This window comes from Cryptomeria japonica, chromosome 9 (assembly GCF_030272615.1).
Source record: "Cryptomeria japonica chromosome 9, Sugi_1.0, whole genome shotgun sequence".
Lineage (NCBI taxonomy): Eukaryota > Viridiplantae > Streptophyta > Pinopsida > Cupressales > Cupressaceae > Cryptomeria > Cryptomeria japonica.
Genome location: NC_081413.1, coordinates 585,428,431 through 585,449,335, shown reverse-complemented (window position 1 = coordinate 585,449,335; position 20,905 = coordinate 585,428,431). Strand labels below are relative to the sequence as shown.

Sequence of the window (20,905 nt, the reverse complement as noted above, 5' to 3'; positions counted from 1 at the left end):
AAAATGACATCAAAAATATTATTTTATAATTATATCTAATAAAAAAGTAATATTTTAATTTACAGTATTTAATATTTATAATTAATCAAAAAATATTGTTTAAGCTTATATTTTTTTTATCTTCAATTAATAAATTTATTGATTTAATTGACAAACCCTTCAAATATAATATTTGAATATTGAATATATTAGCGTGAAAATAGAGATGGACTACGTGAGAAAAAATAATTTTCTTCCTCTACAAAAACAATTGATAAAAGTTCAAATTTGATTTATATAACATCATTTTGTCAACCAAGAAAGTGATAGGAAGGAAGAAATTTTCACCTTTCTAAGCAAAAAAATTAGAATAAAAAAATATTTTTGATTTAGTTTATGTTATAATGTGTCAAATAATTATCTTATCATTGGTCAAAATTTACTTTTGATTATTAGTCAAGATAATGTTTAAAAATAATCATAAAAACATTTAATCAACATATTTTAAAATATTAAATTAAGTGTATTCATCTCGAGCATCAGATAAGTTTTAGTTTTAAATCTAATAAATTATTTTAGTATTTTAGATTATTAGATGTTATTGGTACTTTGACATGTTCTAGTTTTCAATTAATTAACATAGAATAAGCTAATTAAAATAAAAATTAATTCTAAAAAATCGATTAAAAATTCCCTTTTTTTTTCAAGAGTTTGATTGAGATCATTTTTGGTTGAAAATAAGAACTTTTTTATTGATAAATGTTCCTTAAAATCTAGTTCATAGACTGTTGTTTTGATATGATTATATTACAATGAAAATCACAATTTCAATGTAGGTATTATCCAATAAATGATCCATATATAGATCAAATCATTTCATTTCTTATGGTCATGTGTCTCCATTTGCTTTAATAAAATTCCAACTTGATAGTATATAGTGTTCCCATTTATTTTAACAAACAATTCAATTATCTATAGTTTTCTTTTTTATTTAACATTTTTATTATATCATAGGTACTAATATTGTTGGTTGATTTATAGGTAATAGAAGTAAGACCGGAAGTAACATTAGTGGTGAGAATGGTTGCCACAGTGGGAAATTATGATTACATTCTTGACTGGGAATTCAAGAAAAATGGAGCAATTCATGGCAATGTAAGTTACCAGCACTAATCCATCCTTATCACTTTAGGAATAACTTGTGTTTCATGTGGGTTTGTAATTATTGGATCAAAGATTAGACTTTTGTGCTAATTTTTTACTAGGATGTCCAAGTGGATAATTTTATTGTCATATAATACAAGTGCATTAAAAATATGTCATTGCTTCACCTTAACTAATAATGCATATATTTTTTTCCCAGTTTGTATTTTAACATAAAAATAAAATATAGGTGGGACTCTCAGGAATCCTCGAGTATAAAGCCACAAGCTACACACACCTTGACCAAATTCAAAAAACAAATGAAGATATATATGGAAATTTACTAGCAGAGAACACAATTGGCACATTCCATGATCATTTTCTCACATTCTATTTGGATATGGATGTGGATGGCATTGAAAATTCATTTGTGAAAGCCATGATAAAGAGGAACGATGCTACAAATGGTAAATCTCCAAGAAAGAGTTATTGGACAGTTGAAAAAATGGTTGCCAAGACAGAAGATGATGCTAAAATCCAATTTGATTTGAAAAAACAAGAGATCTACTAGTTATCAATCCCAACAAAAAGAGTAAAGTTGGTCAAGATATCGCATACAGATTGGCTACCGGATCAATTGCAACAAGTCTTCTATCACTAGATGACTATCCACAAATTCGAGTAGCTTTTACCAATAACCAGGTGAAGTAGATTATGACATGAGAAAATTCCACCTAATTTTCTATGACTATTGTTATACAATATTTGTATTTAATTTATAAAATTGTTCTTTTCAATTATATTTTTAATTTTTATTTTAATGTCTTTTTATTTGTTTAAGTGGGTGATCTCATTTGATCTAACTACTATGTATAGGTGTGGGTTAGTCGATATAATCATACTGAGCAATGGGCTGGTGGAGATTACATGGATCAAAGTCATGGAGATGACACATTAGTAGTGTGGACAAACAAGTGAGTAGCAAATTAATAAGTGTTATAATATTTCATTCTTATCAAATCATTTAAAGAAATTCTAGGATCAATCTATAATATTATTAGGTTTGATATTTTGAACTAGACTACTATTTATCTATTAGTATGAAAATAATTGATTTCAATACTTATATTATTTTGTTACTTTGAATTCTTTAACACATATGTTTAATGTTTGATGTGATTGTTATTTTTATAGGAATCGAGATATTGAGAACAAGGACATAGTGTTGTGGTATACTATGGGTATCCACCATATTCCATATCAAGAGTTCCAGTGATGCCAACACTATCAGAAGGATTTGAGTTAAAGCTAACAAATTTCTTTGAAAGAAACCTAATTTTAAAATTAGAATCTATGAATGCATCATCATTGCCTAAATGTAAAAAGGCTAGTTAGTGCATGCAGTCCTTAAGATGCATAAATAAGATGGACTTGGGGGATGAACCTTTTTCTTGAATATTTTCTTTAATAGATGGATTAATATTTATTATATTATTTGAATTCTTAAGAAAATATATAATTAAAAATTAATGTTTATAAATTCTAATGGAGTGTTCAAGTGACTACTCTAGAGTATAAAATTAGAAGTATGAAAGTATATAAAAGTGCAATTGTACAACTAATAAATATTCGCAGATAATGATTCGATGATTATTTGAGGGCTATGTCCTCGCACAAGTCTCAAGATACAATAGACAAAATAATTATGCATATGAAGTTAATCAATTATTATATGGGAAAATGTATAATTATTATATCAAAGTGATTCCTTGCATATTTTCTATGAATTAGAAGTGGCCAGGTACCATTAATAATAGCATTAATAAGTAGACATTGTTGGAAAGAATTGTAAGAGAAAATGATGTTGTATGTAACTACTGTTTATGGTGAAAATGGATAACAATAATAAGAATATTGAAAGGCTAAATAGATTCAACCACAAAACCCTAGCCTAACAACAACAAAGATCCACCATAACATATGAAGATTACCTAAGACAATGTAAATAAAACAAAATCACAAAGATTATACCATCACATGTCCAATAGGGTTTTGATCTCCATTCTTCCTATCTCCATTGATCTTGCTTGATATATTTGCTCTCAGATTTTTGTATGCACAAGAGCTCAACAAAGAACGGAATGTGGTTGCAAGTAGGATCGTAGTGTCGCCAAGTACTCCAAAATCAATCATTAGTCATTAGGGTTTGACAATGAAGGAAGCATCTCCTTAAATAGAAGACACAATAAGAAATGGAGGGTTAAGATTGAGAGGTGTAAAAAGAGAGGTCGGCTAGGATTAGAGGGTAGGTAAAAGAAATAGCAAAATAATGAAAGAGGTAGGTAGTGTATGAATTAAGAGATGAATGACATGTGTCATGTGTAGAAAAAGATAATGAATTAATTAAATAAATAAAGATTTATTTAATTAATAGAAGAAGTAGGATAATTAAATAAATAAAATATTTATTTAATTTAGGAAAGGGATAATTTAAATAAATAAATGTATTTATTTAAATGAGAAATAAGGCTAGAAGAGGATAAATGAATTAATTAAATAAATAAAGATTTATTTAATTAATAGAAGAATTAGGCTTAGATAATTAAATAAATAAAATATTTATTTAATTAGACATGACAATTTTAGGTGTCTACATTTTGCCCCTCTTTGAGACAATGCGGCTTGTCGCGTTGTTTCAAAGAAGATAAGATGAATTGATACAGAGTTGCCCCCAGAATGGGAAGGATATGCCCCCTCGAGAGATTGGATGAAAATGTTTGAAAAGATTGCAGACAATCTCTCGATAAGAAAGAAAGGCTAGAATGGACAGACCGGATAAAGTGACAGAGTCACGGGATGAAGAATACTGACTCGGGAAATGAGGGCGAGGGCTAGGGTAGGCTATAAGATAGACCACGGGCAAAAGACATCCTCATTGTCATCTACACCCTTACGAGATCATAGTGCAGAGCGAGAAAAGAGCAGCAGTAGTCAACAACAATGGCCTTTGTTCATAGATTCGACCGCGTTCGCCGATTTCAGCGACCAGCAGATGCAGGAGAGCCGGTAAGTACCCGAAGACCTCCTTATGCTTTCACGCATTTCAATTTTTGTCATTAATGCTCAATAGGTAGCAATAAATGCGATAGGAATAGGGTAGTGAAAAAAATGCAAAAATGTAGAACCGCGTCTGTGTCAGTGCCAGGCGCGTCTGTGTCCAACAGGTGCGTCTGTGTCTGGTCCAGGCGTGTCTATGCCTGGGACCGCGTTTGTGATGAATGCGGGTGCGTTTGCAAATTCCAGACGCGTTTGTGCCCTTTAGGGGCGTCTATGTTCCGTGGCCGCGTTTATGAAGTATTTAGGCACGTATGTGTTCAGAAAGCGCGTCTATATTGCATAAGCGCGTTTGTGCAGTCTATAAGCACGTTTATGATTTTAAAGCGCATTTGTGTGTCAAAAATGCATGGTTTTGGTCTTTTAGGTCAAATCGGCAGTTCTGTGATGAACATACGCTGTCGATTGGATAAGCTGCTGAGAGGATACATTCAAGCAGGTCCTCTAGGAAGACTAGGATAGATCAAGGCACTTTGTGATGAACAGGGAGCACCAAAATAGGCAGCACTTTGTGATGAACAGGGAGTGCGAATGTGAGTAACACTTTGTGATGAACAGGGAATGTCACACATGTAGTACTTTGTGATGAACAGGGAGCACTACTAGGATAGATAGCAACACTTTGTGATGAACAGGGAGTGTTACTTAGGATAGATAACCAAATGCATTTAGATAGCAAGTAGCATTTTGTGATAAACAGTGAATGCCACGATAACTGACATGATTGATTGGTTGACTGCAGGAGTATCTGCCTATGCTGGAGTCACGGGAGAGATTCCCGTCGACACAGAGATTGCGACCAGAGTTGTCGATTCAGGACAGGATTGCTATTGAGGAGATGGGTCTCAGACATGTGCTATATGTGCCCGAATTTCAAGAAAACATGGGTTTGCTGACTGCACTGGCGGAGAGATGGCACTCCGAGACTTGCACATTTCACTTACCTATGGGGGAGATGACAGTGACGCTCAAGGATGTCTATAGGATACTGCACATACCGATCGATGGAGAGCTGATTCCATATGATCGAGATGGAGACAGGGAGGCTCTGAGACAGGTATTCCAGGATCCCGGGTTGGAGATGAGAGCAGGTCACGTGGCATGGGATACCATGACCGCGATAGGTTTAGCGTTACCAGCTGTTATTGGAGGAGCCATCAGTGGTTTCTTGTGTCCAGACAGGGCTACACGGGGATTGGCAGTGGGCTGGGGAGGAGCACTGGAGATACTGGTGACTGAGCACACCAGATATGCATGGGGGCCATGTGTCCTGGCACACTTATATTATGAGCTACATCAGTTTGTCTATCACAGATCAGTAGGACTGGGCTGCGGAGGTACACTGTTATAGGTGTGGGCATATGAGCACCTTCCTATCACATGGCCTATTCATTTCAGGGGTAGAGGACATGGACAGAGTTTTGTACATTTGTATGATATGATTACGTCACAGCCTCGGATTGGCCAGCTGGAGCACTGGAGGCGGGTTATAGATGACATTGACATGGTCATCTGGAGGCCATACTTGGGGTGCGAGGAGTGGGAGGACGATGCCATGGAGCTGCCCTATACATTCAGGAGCAGGTATCTGATTGGGCGTATGCCCTACATACTGGAGAGGTAGCTGGTTGACAGGGTTGGGGGACAGTTCGGCAGGATCCAGAGGATGCCGCGAGGCTCGGGCATGTATGCCTGTACGGTCAGGGATCAGACTCAGTTCGGACCACTGTTATCGTATGATCAGGCCGTGACACAGATGACAGAGATGATGCCACTGCCTTGGGATATGTGGCCAGAGGTGGAGGATGCAGGGATGGACGCAGAGTATGCTGCGTATTGGGCAGAGCATCCGTTTCCGAGGTTGACAGATCCTGGAGAGCTGCTGGAGGGAGAGGTTGGAGGGGATGATGATGATGATGGTGGAGGGGATGGAGGTAGGGGCCGACGGAGGCAGAGGGGGGTAGTGGGGGAGAGGCGGGTGGCACCTCGGAGGGAGGGAGGATAGGAGGGAGCAGCCCAGGTGGTGAGGGGTCGAGGTGGATTGCCCCTGCAGGTACCAGCAGCACAGGGACAGAGGCAGGGACAGGTGCAAAGACAGGTGCAGCGACAGGTGCCAGTACAGGCATAGGTACAGGTTCCCCGGCATGTACAGAGACAGGCACCAGTTCAGGCACCTAGACAGGTATAGGGGGAGGCACACGTGCAGGCACCTACAGAGGAGGAGCCATAGGCAGAGGCTGAGGGTGGAGATCCTGAGGAGGATGAGCTGCTAGAGCTGAGAGAGATCTGCCAGGGCCAAGCAGACGAGATCCAGGAGTTGGAGCGGGAGAGGGATCGCCTCAAGATCAGGCTCCGAGATACAGAGCGAGAGAGGGACCAAGCCATCCAATGATATACTGAGGCCGAGACAGCTCTGAGGGCAGGGAGGCAGGCGGCAGAGGACACAGGGGCAGGCTACGCATATGTGCTACGAGCCGGAGAGGAGATAGGTTATTGGAGGGACCTGTATTATGGTGCAGTGCTAGCGGATCAGCGGGCGAGGAGCTTCCATAGACCATCCCGTACAGCGACGGCTACGGGAGGGAGTCGTAGGAGGCAGGCATCTAGTGGTGGGGTCATGGGTCCTCCACCACCACCAGATAGGCAGGGTGATCCTGGAGCGGGTCCTTCTATAGCTCAGCGTCCGTCGAGGCTAGGCGGCTCCGAGGGAGGGAGTTCATCATAGCCATAGAGGGCTCCCCTTGTATCAGTATATGTACCATTTTTGTATTGTAGACACCTGCGGGTGATTTTGTAGCCATATGATTCTTTTGACATCATTGTATCATGACACTTTTGATTATATATGAGATTATTCATCATTTTTGTGGCAGCTATATGCATGTGTACCTTATGTGATGAGATGTTCTTTATGTGATACATGTTTATGATATGGATGCTTATATGATGCAATGCAATATATTTTTGTTCTTTTATGTTGTATATGTGATGCATGATGCAAATGTGAATGTATGTAATGCAAATGAATATGATAATGCAAATGATTATTTACATAGTGAAAATGTGAGATGTGCTAACATGTGTTGTATGCAGGATGTGATGCACTTGTGATATCTATATGTATGTATGAAATGCTTATATGTGATGATGTAGGTGTAACTATATGAAATGCAAATGTTTTTGGTGTGTCATTATACTCAGTCATGTGATAGCGGGCTACGCAGACTCGAGAAGGACAATGGAAGTCAATCAAGAAAGGGGGATGGAAGACAGAAGATATGAACGTGAAAGAGCTTCTTGTGCATTATCATCATTGAGCTTTATTATGGCAAAATAGGTTATGACAATCGACGCATATGTTCGACCCAGAAAGTCATTGTACCTGTTTGCATGGAGACAATGACAGTCACAAACAAGGAATGCCTCAGTTCATACGAGACTCACAGTGTCCTCATATGCTTGGACAAGTCATAGCATTACTAAGAGACAATCCATAGATAGCAAAAGAAAATGGGTGATGATACCCCATCCTCGCCTTTCTAGTCAAAGACATCCTAGAGATAGAATCTCTAGTCAAAGACATCCCGGAAAAGCTAAAAGACATGTCACCAAAAAAAAAAAAAAAAAAAAGATGAAATCAAAAGAAAACCAAGACTCGACACCAACATCCACTGTAGTCCTCAAGTTTAGTGTCTCTTGTCACTTGTATAAGTCTTATTTGATTGTGGTCACAATGTTTACTTTCACAGAAAGGATAGATAGCACTGAACCATATGTTGTCTGAGTCTGTTGAAAGATTTGATGTGTTGAAGCCCATTGTTGCTGCTGTGTCTCATCTGAAACTGACTGGATCCATGAAACTGATACTTTATTGCGGAGAAGATGAAACTTTATTGCGGATCTGTGATGCAAATGTTGCTTTATTGTGGATTGTGCGCGAATAGACTGAAGAAAGCTGGAAGAAACTTTACTCCTCGAAACATGTGATGTTCTCAGTTCCACACCCATTACTAGACGTAGGATTTGCCTTAGCCACAGATAGGATCTGATTTATTATGGATGGAAAGGGATGCGAAAAGGGAGGTTTATTATGAATGGCTAACCAATCTTGGGTAGATCAATAACAAGCCATGATGGGAATGGGTAAGTTTATTATGGATGAATAGGTTGTGAGTGTGTGCAAAGTGAAAGGATGAAAGAGAATCCTGAAGGAGAGAGGAGCAAAGTCTCTACGCATGGCGCTGGTGACCCAGTTTTCACCATGGTACTTGCCCAGGGCGCCACCGAAGTGGTTTTCACTGTTGGACGAAATTATTTCTCTTTACTTTTTCTTTTTTTTTTTTGATTTTTTTTGTGTCACAAGGCGCCTGCTTGTCAGGTTTTCACCAAGTAACGATTTTTTTTGTTTTATAAATTTTTTTGTATTTTTGAAATTTTTTGATTTTTTTTTGTATTTTTGAATTAGGATATTCCGATGAGCTATGTGTAGAACCTGTGAAGGTGCATGTTGTTGATAGGATCCTCCAAAGGTTCACCTTTTGTAGTTGAGAGCTGATATGCCCCAGATCCATATACCGCTGTGATGATGTAAGGACCAAGCCAGTTTGGTTCAAACTTGCCCTTCTTATCTCTGTCTTGCTGATTCTTGGGGTTCTCTCTGAGGACTAAGTCACCTACTTCAAATGTGCGAGGCTTAACTTTGTGATTGTAGCTACGACTCATTCTTTGTTGGTAAGCCTTGAGATGATTAAAAGCAGTGTGTCTTCATTCCTCCAGCAGTTCTAGTTCTTGTAAGCAAGAGACCCTGTAATCTTCATCGTGGATTATGTTTCTCAAGGAGACCCGTAGAGAAGGTAACTCGACCTCAATAGGCAAGATGGCTTCAGCACCGTAGACAAGTGAGTAGGGTGTAGCTCCTATAGGTGTGCGGACACTTGTACGGTAGGCCCAAAGTGCAGGATTGAGTTGGATATGCCAGTTACGGCCAGCGTCGTCGACTGTCTTTTTAAGGATTTTAAGAATTGTTTTGTTAGACGCCTCAGCTTGGCCATTACCTTGGGGGTAATATGGTGTGGAGAAATGATGAGAGATATGGAAGCGGTCACAGAGTTCATGAACATCCTGATTTTTGAAGGGACGCCCGTTATCAGTAATAATGGAAGTAGGAATCCCATATCGGCAAATGATGTAGTTCAAAATGAAGGTAGCGATTTGTTTCCCCGTAACTTGTGTGAGAGGCACGGCTTCAATCCACTTTGTGAAATACTCTATGGCTGTGATAATGAATTTATGACCGTTGGAAGAAGGAGGGTGAATCTTGCCTATGAGATCGAGTCCCCACTGACAAAAGGGCCAAGGAGATGCAAGTGGTCGTAGTTCTTGTGCTGGTGCATGTATGAGGTCTCCATGAATTTGACACTGCTTACACTTCTTGACAAACTGATATGAATCTTTTTCCATAATAGGCCAGTAGTATCCAGTCCTGATGAGTTTCTTGGCCAAGGTAGGACGACTAGTATGCGGACCGCATATCCCTTCATGCACTTCTCGTAACGCAATCTGAGCTTCGTCACTCTCTAAACATCTAAGAAGGGTGCCATCTAGACCTCGTCGGTATAGGATATCAGCTAAAATGATGTATCGAGAGGATTGGCGAATGAAAGTGCGGCGTTGATTATTTGATAGATCGGGAGGTAAGATATTGTCGCGAAGGTATGTGAATATGGAACCATATAACTGGGATTCAGGACCAACAACACATATCATTTTTGTAGGAGTGATCTCATATGAAGGAATCAACAAGTTGTCTACCAGGAACTCATAACAGGTCTCATTTTGCAGTAGATCAATCAGCGAAGCAATTGTAGCCATGGCATCGGCAGCACAATTCTGTTCTCTTGGTATCTGCTCAAATTCTATCTTTGTGAAGTGCTGTTTCAGATCATCTACCAGTTGTTTGTAAGGCATTAGCTTTTCATCTTTTGTTTGGTAATCATCAGTTGCTTGCTGGATGACCAGTTGAAAATCCCCAAAAACACGAAGCTCTTGGATCTTCCACTGAACTGCAATTCTTAACCCAGTTGTTAATGCCTCATATTCCACTATATTGTTAGTGCAAGGAAATGATAAGCGGTATGACTTTGGTATAGAATCGCCTTGAGGAGTTATAAAGAGTATACCCGCTCCTGCCCCGTGCTATGTATATGAGCCGTCAAAATATAATTGCCATGGCTTTGCAGGTGATATTGTTAGAATGGACTCATCTGGAAATTCTGACTGTAGAGGAACATCATCTATCATGGGAGCATTTGCCAATTGATCTGCAATCACTTGTCCTTTTATAGCTTTTCTGTCTACATATTTGATGTCAAATTCACTCAGGATCATTACCCACTTGGCCAGCTGCCCAGTAAGCGTAGCTTTGTTGAGAAGATATTTTAGTGGATCAATTCTGGCAATCAACTTAGTCTTGTGAGTGAGCATATAATGTCGTAATTTCTGTGAAGCAAAGACCACAGCGAGACATGCACGCTCGATTGGTGTGTAGTTTAGCTCATATCCCACCAATGTGCGACTGATATAGTATATTGCCTTTTCCTTGCCGTCATCAACTTGTTGTGCTAGGAGTGCCCCCAGTGCTATTGGAGTAGCTGATATATAAAGTAGCAGCGGTTGATCTGGAATTGGTGGCATTAAGATTGGTGGGTTCAAAAGATAGTCTTTGAGCGCCTGAAAAGCCTGTTGACAGTTCTCATCCCATTTGAACTTGATGTTTTTGCGTAGCAGGTGCTGGAAAGGGTTACACTTATCTGCAAGTTGTGCTATGAATCTTCGTATGGACTGGAGTCTCCCTTGTAAAGATCGAAGTTGACTGATATTCTTGGGTGGCAGCATGTCCAAGATAGCCTTGACTTTCACTGGATCAGCCTCGATTCCTCTTTTAGACACAATGAATCCTAGGAGCTTCCCAGAGGTTACTCCAAAGACACATTTCTTTGGATTTAGTCTTACCTTGTATTTTTCCAGCCGATCAAAGACAACTGCAAGTATGTCCAAGTGTGTATCTCTGTCTATTGATTTTCCCAAGAGATCGTCAACATAATCTTCCACTATTATGTGCATGAGATCATGAAAGATAGTAGTCATCGCTCTTTGATAAGTAGCACCTACATTTTTCAGCCCAAAGGGCATGACGTTCCAACAGAAGGTTCCCCATGGACAAGTGAATGATGTTTTATGTTGATCTTCACGGGCAATCCTGATTTGATTATATCTAGAAAATCCGTCCATTAAAGATAACATTTCATGACCTGCTGTGAGATCAACGATCAAGTCAATGTTTGGTAATGGGAAGTCATCTTTCGGACAAGCTTTGTTGATGTCTCTGAAATCTGTACATATCCTTATGCTGCGATCTGGTTTACTGACAGGTACTAGATTGGAGATCCATTCAAGATAATCAATTGGGCGTATGAAACCGACATCCAATAATTTTTCCAGCTCTGCCTTGACTAGTAATGGCACTTGCGGGTGCATTTTCCTTAATTTCTGTTTTACTGGCTTTGCCCCCGGTTTGACTGTCAAATGATGCATTACCAGATCCGGATCTAATCCAGGCATATCAGCGTATGACCATGCAAAGTTGATTTGTCGTTCCTTGAAGAAGCTTATGAATTTTGCCCTCTCGGCCTCCATCAAAGATTGAGCCAAGAATATGTTGTGTGGAACCTCTTCTGTACCAATGTTTGTCTTTATAGTCTCCTCTACCAACATGGATGATTTTTCCTCATATGACGCTAGGAGAATGTCGAGCCTTCCATCTTCGGGTGCCTCAGAGAGGTTTTCGCCCTCAGATACATCCTTTCTTTTTACTTTTTTGGGGTCAGATAGCGCCACAGTGTGGTTTTCGCCATAAGACCCTTGTTTTGTTTTTATTTTCACATTTTTGCGACTAGAAGGCCCGACACCCTCACCGAAGTATGCCATGTTGTTGAGTTCTATGGTGTATCCTGCTTTGTGGTCTCCAGGGGGAAGATCATCTCGTATGCCAAGATAGTCGATAATAGCTTCGTCATTTTGAAATGTATCAAATTGTGCTGGTCCTTCATGATCCCAGTCAATGAGTTGGGGATGAACAAGGGGAAGATCTTTAGTGTTTTTGGAATTTGCAGGGCTAATAGTGAAGATGTGGTTATATTCAGGTATGTCAAGATAATCGTCGAGGTCATCGATGGCACTCTCCTAATCAGTTTCGATCGTGAGTGAATCCAAATTGTCATCATTAGTAGTGCCTTCTGGGACAGGTGTCCTCATCCTATGCGATTTCAACCTAGGACCTTGAAACGAAGACTGTGCGGGATCCTTATGGGTTGGTTCTTGACCAACTCTGAACTTTTTGTAAAATTCCTCCTACTCTGTAGGTTCATCTGGCTCTCTGAATGTCTCGGTGAGCTCATAGTCACTGGAGGATTTGTCTGAACCCCATTCCCACTCATTAGAATCAGTGGAATAATAATCCTCTTGTTGAACTTCGGCAACTTTGATTCGCCATGCCTCTTTTGTTCTTTTATTGTGTTTCTCAGAAGTTAGAAAACCAAGTCCCTTTGAGCGTTCCCTTCTTGTAGTTAGCTCAGGTTGTAAGGGCTCCATGACACCTTCTTTGCGTAACCCGAGAGGGCTTTTTCCATCATACCCGAATCTTTGTAGAATTTTGAAACCTTTGCCATAGTTCTCACAGGGTATAATAATCTGATCACGTGTGTCCTCTTCAATGTCTTTATAGAGCATTTTGTATAAATTTTCTTCTTCTAGTTCGCCCCACCTTTGAAAGATGGTAGGATCCCATTTGAGTATCAAGATGGAGATTTGCTTGTTAGGATGTGGCCTCCCATATTCTTTTGGAGAGCTCATGACTTGTCATAAAAACATTGTCTGATTCAAAGTGTATTCTCCCATGCCTTTGTCTTGAAACTTGCCTCTAAGTTCACCTTGTTTGGATGTCGAGGGTTTTAATGACTCAGGATCAATGTATGCTGAAGAAGGAGTAGCCTCACGATTACTGGGAATTATAGTCTCAGTATGTGATCTCAAGTTATTGCAATATATGAACGGATTTGGATCACCATTGACTGTTACCTCGACTCCATTATGAGGAAACTTAATGCATTGATGATATGTTGATGGGACTGCCCTCATTTCATGAATCCACAGACGTCCTAGCAATATGTTATACGTGAGATCTAGATCTAGGACTTGACAAACCACATCCTTTGTGACTGGCCCAATTCTTAGCGGTAAGATGACTGTGCCCTTGGACGAGCGCTCTTCATCATCATAAGCCTTAATGGTGATTTGGTTCGTAGAATTCATAGCTTTGTCAGAATATCCCAATTGTCTGATGGTGCTTAATGTACAAATATTTAGACCTGCTCCTCCATCTATCAGGACTCGCTTTATTCGATGTTTATGTATGAAGGCTTCAACGTGTAAAGGTGCATTATGAGGCTGACTTATGGAGGCATCATCGGCTTCTGTGAATGTAAGGGAGTGTGGAACGGATAGGTATCCCACCATGGCTTGAAACTGGTCCACGTTCAGATCAGTAGGGATAGTAGTATCTCTCAAGATTTTGTCAAGGATGGCTTTATGTGCAGGGGATATACGTAAGAGCTCAAGAATGGAGATGAGTGCAGGTGTCTTCCCTAATTGTTCTACAAGGTCATACTCAGGTTTGATTGGTGAAGGATTGGTATTCCTAGTGGAGGCACCTGGCAATGTGATTTTACCTCGATGAGTTGTAACATGACATTCAGAGGTAGATTCAGACGAAGAGCCAACACCCTTTAGGACAATCTTGGGTCTTTGAGAAGGATTCTCAGAATTTTTGTTCTTGATAGTAATAGTAGAGATATGATCGTCCATCGAGATGTGATTGATAGTAGAATCATAATTGTAAGGTGCTCTAGTGTAATTGGCTTGATCCTCTGTGACTTTTCCTTTTCCTTTGTCATGTTTTGGGAATGGTTCCTTAAACATCTCATGTTCTTGATTAGATGAATGTCCCTCAATCTCAATATCACCTCTATCAATGAGATCTTGCACAATGTTTTTCAATCGATGGCAATTACCTGTCTTGTGACCCTTACTCTTATGAAATTCGCAATACTCATCATCATTCCACCAATTTGGTTTGACCTTTGGTTCATATGGAGGAAAATCTGGAACTGTGATCACTTTGTTTGCCACAATCTTTTTGAATACTGATTCAAGTGGTTCTCCCAATGGAGTGTACTTCCTTCGTGGTCTAGAAGTTGTTTGAGTGTTCACCTGATTGTTGGTAGAACTTGATCCAGAAAAGACGAACTTGGGTCTCACTGTGTTGGCATCAACAACACCATCATTAACTGTGTTCTTGTTCTTGTTCCAAAATTTTGGTTTGTCCTTTCCTTTAAAGTCCTCTTTGTTTTCTTTGAATAGTTTGATAACTCCTTGTTCAATTAAGACTTTTTCTGTTGCTAGGCCCTTTTCAATAACATCCTTGAATGTAGACAAACAAGCTTTCCTGAGATCATAGCCAATAGCCTTATTAACATTTTGAGTGAACATTTCTACCATTTGTTTCTGTGGGATTTTGCAAGAGCATCTGCTAGCTAAATTTCTCCATCTTTGTAAAAATGTTGCGAAAGATTCTTCTTCCTTTTGTTTCGTATTGTACAAGGTAGTAACTGAGACATCTGTTTCTATGTTGTAAGAGAAATGCTGGATGAATGCCTCTACCAAGTCGCCCCATGACCTAATACCAGGAGGTAATTGAGAAAACCATTCCATAGCTTGATCGCCTAAGCTCTGTGGGAACAACCTCATCAAGTATGTTTCTTCTGCCGCTACCTCAATGCAAGCTGTGAAGAATTGTCTTATGTGTGCCTTGGGGTCTCCTTTCCCTCTATACTTATCAAATTTTGGCGTCACAAAGTGTGCAGGAAACGGAGGCATTGGTATACTCTTATCAAAGGGATAAGGACATATATCTCTCATAGTGTATGTAGGTTTTGATGTACTCATGTCCTCCATTTTCTTTTGTAGATCCCTAATTTGTTGCTCCAAATTATTCTTGGGAGGAGATTGATTTCTTGTAGCATACCCCATGTTTGAAATGCCCATTTGAGGAGGAGCTTGTTGCATGTATGGATGATACTGATCGTAGACATGTCCATATGGAGGTCTATATTGTTGCGGTATTTATGGAGCACTTGGCATAACTTCTTGTTGGGGAACCCCATACCTGTTTTGTGCATATATACCATATTCAATAGGTCTTTCATTTTCCATTGTGTTGCCCCCAATTTCGACATGAGGTCTCCATGATGGTCTTTGAGTGTAAGTATCATATGTTTGAGCTTGTGTATGTGGGATTGCTGCCTTTTGAAGCAAAACTGATGGTGACTCAGGCATCACATTCGGTCCCCTATTTCCTCCACTATTTGGTCTCCTTTGATCCATGTTGGGTTGAATTTGTTGTGAGGGTCGACTTTCTATAAGTTGAGATAAGTCAAAATCATGCGGTATTTTAGCTCCACTTTGTGCCATCATGTGTAAAAAGTATTGACGATCTCTCCTCATTATCTCTTCAACCAATCTATTGAAATGAGGATTCATTATGGATTCTTCTATGTCTGCTGATAGTATTGAAGAGTTGTCCACATTGTCATTGCGTGTAGCATTGTTGTTTGTAGTGTTTGTGTTTTCCACATTTGGAATGTTTCTATAGACATCCATGTCTGGTAATGTAGTGTGCTCAGGATTGTAGAATAGATCATTGTCATACTCATAAGAACTCATGTTTACAGATTCTTGAGCTTCTTTAGCTATTCTCCTAGATTTTTGAAGGCGGGTTTCAACCATGAACTAGGTGTTTGACCAATATGTGAGAGACTAGATGAAAAATGACAAGAGTATGGAAGACCAAGAGTTGTATGGAGTGTAAATGAATCTGAGGTGTACTTGCAATGTCCAAAGTGTAAGACCAAGTATGTATGTAGTAGAGTAGGTGTGACTTCCAAAGAGAGGATAGTTTCTCTTGATGAGGTAAGTTGACCTTGACTCTAAGTAAGACCAAATGAGACCCAAAGGTAAGAAACCTTGATGAGGGACCACTTAGCAAAGTGTAGTAGTATGTAGTGTGTTGAAAGAGTATAGTGAGGACAAGCAAGTGACCTTTTTGACTCAAGTTTAGACAAGTATGAATGTAAAATGAGATGTGAAGCAATGATGGATTGTGTGAAACCTTAGAACAGGCTGAATGCTAGATGAAACCTGAAGAGACAACCTAGGAAGCTCAAGTATGCCAAAACTAATTTTCTTTTGTTTGCTGGACTGTTAAAGTTTTCAATTCCTGACACAGACGCCTCTGTATACTTCACATACGCGGTTACCAGACACAGACGCCTCTCTGTTTGACACAGACGCTGTTAAAAACACATATGCTATTCTGCCCTTCACAGATGCGCTTATATGACGTAGACGCAGTTAAAACAGACACAGACGCGTTTCTGTAACCTTAGTGCAATTTTTCCAATGTGTGAAGTTGTTTTGTCATGACCAAATCTGACTGTTTGACTGTTTTTTCATGACAAGAGGACACAATGTTTGCAAACTGTTTAGACTCCAAAAGTGTGTTGTTTGATGTAAACAGTTTTGCATACACTTGAAGACACAAAAGACACAATGTTTTGTTGTTTTGTCTTGAATGTTTGAGTGTTTAGCATAAGACAAGCACAAATCTTAGGGCTGGCCAAGACAATAGTTGTTGATCCCACATAGGGTTTTACCCCAGAGGCTACGCTATTCAGAGCAGATACTTAGATGCTTGACCTCACTGGCTCCACCCTCGGCACTCACTTCTCGGGTCAGCCAAGCATCAGTCCCCATGAAAACTCCCCATGGCAAACTTTGTATCTCTACTAAAAACCGTATGTGTGTGGGCCGCTACCAGAGGTCCGACCTCCTGCCTCAACAACTAGAAGGATTTGGGCTTCTAAAACAAAATGGTGCTAGTAAGGGCATCTGCTCGTGTGGCCATACATGCGGCACTTTCAGCTCTGTAAATATAGAAGGCTCCCAGCCGGTAGGGGTTACGCCCTACAAATGATCAAATAAATTTGATCAAACGGGTTTATGGGGAGACGTAGTGTCGGTATGAACTAATCAGCACACGTTATTCATAGTTTTCACCATGAATGCATTTGATTATAGTGGTTCGGAAGAGGTGGGTTTTCCTCGCTACCACTTGGGTCGTTCTCTTCTCACTAGTAGTCCTAATGACCACACGGGAAGACAGGCCCTCTAAAGATTAAACCAAAAGAGCCTATTGCTCAAGACACAAAAGACAATGATTCAATTTTAGTGCACCAATTGAAGTGTTTGCTAATCTATGAAAACAAGGCACACAACAAAACTACAAAACCCTAGCTAAGGCCCTGCAACAAAATTGTTAGTAGTTTGGGTTGTTTCAAATGATAACCCCTTCCTGCAAGCACACAAGTTACGTAAATTTTAGAAAACCCAAAAGACTTTGTGAAAAGGGGCCTTCAACAAAAACATTTTTGCCTCCAAAGCAAGCTGTACAAACTTGGTTAGCTAGATCTGCAAAGGGTTAGCCGAAAATAATCCAGATCTGAAACCCTAAGTACAAAATCCGAAAACCCGAATCAAAGAAAATTGACAAATTTGCAAAATAGAAAGCACAAACGCTTCTATACCAGACACAGACGCTGTTCTGTGATACACAGACGCGCTCAGGTAACGCAGACGCCTTTCCCGAACACAGACGCGATAAGATCAATCACATACGCGGTTTTAATTCATAGACGCGGTTCCAGAAACCTGCAAAAATAAAATCTGGCAAAAACACAGACGCGATTCACGATATTGCAGACGCTTCTGAAACACAAAAATGTGATCCGAACGCTCGTAGACGTGGAAAAACCTAAAATGTCGTCGAAAATTGTCCGATCTACAACTTCAAAAATGCGAAATCTGCAACAAAGATGTTAAATGCAAAGGGACAAGGGTCCCACCGGGCATGCCAAAATGTTTATGGTGAAAATGGATAACAATAATAAGAATATTGAAAGGCTAAATAGATTCAACCACAAAACCCTAGCCTAACAACAACAAAGATCCACCATAACATATGAAGATTACCTAAGACAATGTAAATAAAACAAAATCACAAAGATTATACCATCACATGTCCAATAGGGTTTTGATCTCCATTCTTCCTATCTCCATTGATCTTGCTTGATATATTTGCTCTCAGATTTTTGTATGCACAAGAGCTCAACAAAGAACGGAATGTGGTTGCAAGTAGGATCGTAGTGTCGCCAAGTACTCCAAAATCAATCATTAGTCATTAGGGTTTGACAATGAAGGAAGCATCTCCTTAAATAGAAGACACAATAAGAAATGGAGGGTTAAGATTGAGAGGTGTAAAAAGAGAGGTCGGCTAGGATTAGAGGGTAGGTAAAAGAAATAGCAAAATAATGAAAGAGGTAGGTAGTGTATGAATTAAGAGATGAATGACATGTGTCATGTGTAGAAAAAGATAATGAATGAATTAAATAAATAAAGATTTATTTAATTAATAGAAGAAGTAGGATAATTAAATAAATAAAATATTTATTTAATTTAGGAAAGGGATAATTTAAATAAATAAATGTATTTATTTAAATGAGAAATAAGGCTAGAAGAGGATAAATGAATTAATTAAATAAATAAAGATTTATTTAATTAATAGAAGAATTAGGCTTAGATAATTAAATAAATAAAATATTTATTTAATTAGACTTGACAATTTTAGGTGTCTACAACTACGAATAGAAATGCATCATAATTTTTAAAAGTACTTCATGCAAATACTTCATAGAGCTATTAAGATTGTCCACTCAAATCAAGAAACTTTATTTAAATTCAAGATATTATCCATACATCACAGGATACAATTGTAACATTCTTGTTTAAATGATGACCCATATCTCTCATATGAAAGACGACCCATGATTAAATTTGGTTCTAATAGAAAATTTGTTTCATTTGTAACTCCCTTAAATATTGACTTCTTCCTCAAAATAATAATACTTTCATCAAACAATCAAGTAGAATAATTCATATGTTTAATCTATGTATATTAATAGCTAAAAATTAAAGTAAACATGTGTCCTGTACAAGTCACAACAAAGTGTTTACATCATATTGCACTACTATTGAGTACATGTAATAGATTGAATAAGAGAAACTAGACAATCTCTTTTCGACACATGTTGAGAAAATATTAACACAATTTTTAATTGGCTAAGTATATATTTCCTAACAATTGTTTTGATAACAACTCTTTGTCATGCTCAAACTTTTGGGTAAAAACGCAACAACAAATTTTATTTTTTTAAAACAACATAAAATACTAAATATACTATGATAAAGATGAGATCAATAAGTTTATCTAAGCTAAAGGTTAACTCATGCATTAAAAGAATGGTTTCCTAAAATTAATTTAATTAACTCAACCATTATAGCGCTGACATCTTTAACAAGGAAATAATTCTCCCTAAGGGGTCATCACCACTTTGTTAATTAACAAATTAATTTACCCAACAATTTTTTAATTTTAAATCGAGAGATAATAATCTCTCCTAATAGTATTTAATTACTTCTGATATTAATAACATAAAAGCTAATACATATTCCATTGATTCAAAGATAACTAATCGAGAAAATGCAAATAATGTTTTAAAATTCGACTAATAAAGTTAACCAAACAAATATAATAATTTCCTAATAATTAACTCCACATTAATGTTGAATTAAATCCCCCTTAAATATGAAATATTTAAATATTTAATATTCGACCAATATTTACCCCTTTTGCCTAAAATTAAACATTTTACTTTTAGTAATATCCATTAATAAAATTTACCACAAAGAAATTAAACTTAAAAAATAAAAATAATATATATATATATATATAAATGCCTAATATAAAATTACATTTAAAGCTAATTACCCCTATATCAATAATAGGAATAATCATCTTAAAACAATAACTAAATTACAAATGGGGTTACCCATTTCAAATTTGAAAAGGTTTCCCCCCCTTAATTATTTTATTATTATTTTCTTTATAACCCTAACTAGGGTTTGTTTATCTTCAAAACTAAATCTTGTTTTCATTCTTACCAATATCTAACCCTAACCCAAAATTGGGTTAGGGCTTCTTTGTTACTAATATTTCTTTTTTGTTGGGTTTGTGTGTGCAGGTGTTGGCAACCATGGTGGCCGAAGGAATGGCAACAAATTTGTTTTACTTGATTGTCAGTTGAAGTTCATGGACTGCGCAAGTTTAAGTTTACGACGGCCATTGTGGATGCTACCCACAGAATGACCAAGGCCATGCCTATGGGTTGCGGTCGAGGCCGCCACTGTGGGTCGCGGCCCAAGTGCGGTTGCGGTCGCAACTCACAGAGACGGCCAAAGCCACCCCTATGGGTTGCGGCCTACAGTGCAGCCAAAGCCGCTATGTGGGTTTCCACCCACTGGGAGCTGTAGGCTTCGAAAGCCTCCTGACCTTCCCTTGCATGCTCTTTTTTGTTTTGTTTATATATATATACAATTGCAA

General features: G+C 38.6%; 1 pseudogene; it reads left to right on the top strand.

The window, feature by feature from the left end:
- The window catches only part of LOC131053111 (amine oxidase [copper-containing] alpha 2, peroxisomal-like), a 42,688-nt pseudogene extending 22,017 nt beyond the window's left edge, over window positions 1-20,671 (top strand).
- The last annotated feature ends 234 nt before the right edge of the window (window positions 20,672-20,905 follow it).